General features: G+C 49.7%; 1 pseudogene; it reads right to left on the bottom strand.

The window, feature by feature from the left end:
• Positions 1-488: 488 nt before the first annotated feature.
• LOC125756637 (uncharacterized) lies at positions 489-2,885 on the bottom strand (annotated as a pseudogene).
• Positions 2,886-3,786: the final 901 nt, after the last annotated feature.

Here is a 3,786-nt window from a genome sequence, read left to right as displayed (position 1 = left end):
CCTGAGAATGAGGCCATCAGGTGCAGCAAATGCAGCAAATGGTTTCAATTCTGCTGTTTGCCATTTGTCCTGCAAGTTATGTATGGCTTCTTTGACCAGCTTCAGTGTGGGTCCATTTTCGTTTGTTCAGCCACTTCTTCGATTGAGAAGGATTTGGAATGCAATGGCGCTGGATGAAATGAACATACTCATCTGGAACTTTGTCAATTTGACAACCTGGCTTCTCAAAGGGCACTGGGTGTCTTGACAGGTAGTCCGATGGGTTGCTGCTACCAGCAGTGTGCTGCACATCATATGCATATTGCTGTATACGGAGGGCAAGGCGTTGTATGCGGGCAGAGGGCACTGATTTGGGGTTTCCAAGGATGCTGACTAGCGGTTTATGACCTGTTAGAAGAAGGAATTTCGTACCGCACAAGTAGAGCCGGAAGTGCTCCATGCCCCAGACAGCTGCTAACATCTCTCGCTCGATTTGAGAGTAGCGGCTTTCAACCGGCGTCAGTGCTCTGCTTGCATATGCTATCACAAGGGTGCTTGTGTTCTCTCTGGATCAGGATTGCACCAAGGCCATGAGGGCTTGCATCAACCACAAGTTCTGTGGGCCTTGATGGGTCGAAGTAGGCCAGTGTAGAAACATCAGACATGGCCTGTTTCAAACTGTCAAAGGCCTTCTGGTGGCGGGCAGTCCACTCCCAAGTCGCATTCTTCAGTGTCAGTTCACGTAGAGGCTGTGTGAGGTCAGCAAGGTTTCTGAGAAATCTGCCTGAATAGTTGATCATTCCTAGCAGACTCTTCACTTCTTGTGGTGACTCTGGTGTTTTGATTGTAGGAAGGCTGCTATTTTCTTGGGATCAGGGCGAACTCCTCAGCTGAAAAGATAAGTCCAAAGAAGGTCAGTTCACGTTGATGAAAGTGACACTTCTTTTCATTAAGTGTCAATCCGGCTTCTTGGAGTCGCTGCAGAACGGCTTCCAGGGGTGTCGTGCTCCTGTTTTGTTTGTCCAAAGACAAGAATGTCATCACTGATATTGAGGACGTTGGGGATGCCATTGAGCACTTGACGAATGGTGTTTTGAAAAATTTCAGCTACACTGCTGATGCCAAAGTTTAGGCGTTTGTATCGAAACAAGCCAACATATGTTGAAAATGTCGTGAGCTGCCGTGAGGGTGCATCGAGTTCCAGCTGATGATATCCATTTCTCAAGTCAAGATTTGAGAATACTGTTGCTCCATTTAAGGCAACAATGATGTCATCCACGTCGGGCACAATGTCGTTCACGTTGGATAGCAGTGTTGACACACACATGTCAATACAGATTCGGATTTCATCAGGTTGATGCGGCTTAGGTACAATTACCACAGGGGATACCCATGGTGTAGGTCCAATGGCTGGCTCAATGATGTCTTCTGACAGGAGGCGTTCGAGTTCCTTTTCTGTGGCAACACGTAAGGCAAATGGAATACTCCTGTGTGGTTGAGCAACAGGTGGGACCGTTTCGTCCACAAAAAGGTGAATGTGCTGGTTCTTTAGCTTTCCAACTCCGTTGAACAATTTGGGAAATGCTTCCACGATTGACTTGTTATCTAGTTGGTCATGAACTTGGTATGTGATCTGGACAAGTCCCAGTTGGATGCTGCTGTGAAGCTCATGAGTGGAGCACAGTTCCCGGGAATGACGAAGATGTCTTCTTCAATGCACTTGTCTTTGTATCCCATCGTGACAGCAACTTTGCCTAAAAGTTCTAGCGGGGATGCTTTGTACGGAAATACTCTGATGGATGTTGCCTGGAAATTCACATTTAGGCGGTAGCTCTTAAAGTCGTTTCACCAACAATGGACACCGTAGCACCTGTGTCGATTATAAAGGTAACAGGCACATTGTTCACAGTAACAACGGCTTTTGGAGATGAGCCTGCTTGAGGGGAAGTCATGGCAACAAAGGCATATTCGTCGCTGCTTGAACCTGACTCAAAGGAGGCAGAGTGTTCTTTAGAGCTTGAACACCTTTACTGCAGGCTGCCTGCGAGTTCCTGTTTGGACCACTGTCACAGTGTACTGCTTGCACCATTTTCTTAGTTGAGCGACAAAATCGTGCGAACTGACCAAACTTGTTACATGCATTGCATGTCTTGCCCCATGCAGGGAAACCTGATCGCCCACCTTGATGAGGCCACTTGCCGCCGCAGTTGTGACAGTTGTTTGGCGTGTCGCGTTTGCCTCTGTCACATGATTGTCGAAAAGGTGGCTTCAGGTTTCGACGACCCTTGTAGCTGTGGTGCTTCTCCGAGTTTTCCAGACGGTTTTCGCGCCTTGTGCAGCGAAAATGCCGACTGAGTGCTGTCGACGATTTTCTCTCTCAGAGACGTCACGTTCAATATCTTCGAACAGCCGTCCTTGCTTGAGGATTCGGGCAGCTCTATGGCGTGCAGCATGGCATATTTCCGCAGACGGGTCGACGTTGTAGCGAGGATGATCTGGCTCTTGATTTCAAGATCGGCGTTCGCGAAGCCGCAGTGTCGGGCGAGCTGTCGGAGTCTGGCGTAAAACGCGTCCAAACTTTCACCCACGTTCTGTTTTGTTTGTCTGAAACGATACACAGCAAAGGTTGGGTTGATTCGTGGTGCGAAGTGAGCGTCGAGTTTTGCTTTTGCCGCTTCGTACTCGGACGTGCTTTCTAACGTGCTGGCCGGCAGATTGGAATAGGTCGTACACCTCTTCACCGACGTAGTGAAGCAAAAGAGCTTTCTTGCGAGTGTCCGACGTGATGTTGCACGCAACGAGGAAGTTTTGGAATCGTTCTACCCCTTTGTCCATTCAAGTCCGATGTTGTTGGCGTCGGTGACTCGAAGGTCAAAACTCGGGAACGGCGGGAGTGCATTGGCCATGTTGCGCTTGCCTGAGAGTTTTCGGCTGCGTCGACGATGTAAATTCCTCGGGATTGTTGTCTTCAAGCTTCTGGGTGGTACGTTTCACACTTCTGACGCCAATGTAGTGTTTGCATCGTGCCGGATGGCGTGGATTAGGATAGAGACAAACATGATGAGGCGTGTTTACTTAAACGCCATGTTTATTGACTCTCATAGTTGCCTACCGAATGAGCGGGCTTGGCTATATCCGGATACTACAGGCGCAATCGTCGAAATGCGCAAGTATGGGTGGCGTCTGCAGGCGTCGTTTAAGTTCTTGAAAGGCTTGCACTTGCTCCGTTTCTCACCTGAATTCCACGTTAGTGTTCGTGAGAAGCGTCAGTGGTTCGGCGATCCGTGAAAAACTTTTTGACGAAGCGTCTGTAATAGGCGCATAGGCAGAGAAATCGGCGCACGGCCTTCTTGTCGGTGGGTGGCGCGAATTCGGCGATGGCAGCTGTTTTCCGCAGGTCGGGGCGCACTCCAGACTTGCTTATCACATGACAAGAAACAAAGCTCGTCGTACGCGATCGGCACTTTCCTGGCTTCGGGTCAGTCCAGAGGTCTTGATTGCTGGAAGTACTGCTCAAGCCGCCGGAGATGCTCGTCGAAGGTCGAGGAAAACACGACGACGGCGTCCAAATACACAAGGCACGTCTGCCACTTCAATCCGGCCAGCACGGTGCCCATGACGCGCTGGAACTTCGCAGGTGCCGAGCAAAGACCGAAAGGCATGACCTTGAACTCAAAGAGGCCGTCGGGGATATAAAGCGGTTTTTCTCGGTCTCTTTCGTCTACTTCGATCTGCCAATAGCCGGTCTTGAGGTCCATCGACGAAAAGTACGTCGCGTTGTGAAGTCGATATAGGGTGTCGTCTATC

This window comes from Rhipicephalus sanguineus, unplaced genomic scaffold (assembly GCF_013339695.2).
Source record: "Rhipicephalus sanguineus isolate Rsan-2018 unplaced genomic scaffold, BIME_Rsan_1.4 Seq353, whole genome shotgun sequence".
Classification (NCBI taxonomy): Eukaryota; Metazoa; Arthropoda; class Arachnida; order Ixodida; family Ixodidae; genus Rhipicephalus; species Rhipicephalus sanguineus.
This window is presented reverse-complemented; position numbering and strand designations above follow the sequence as displayed.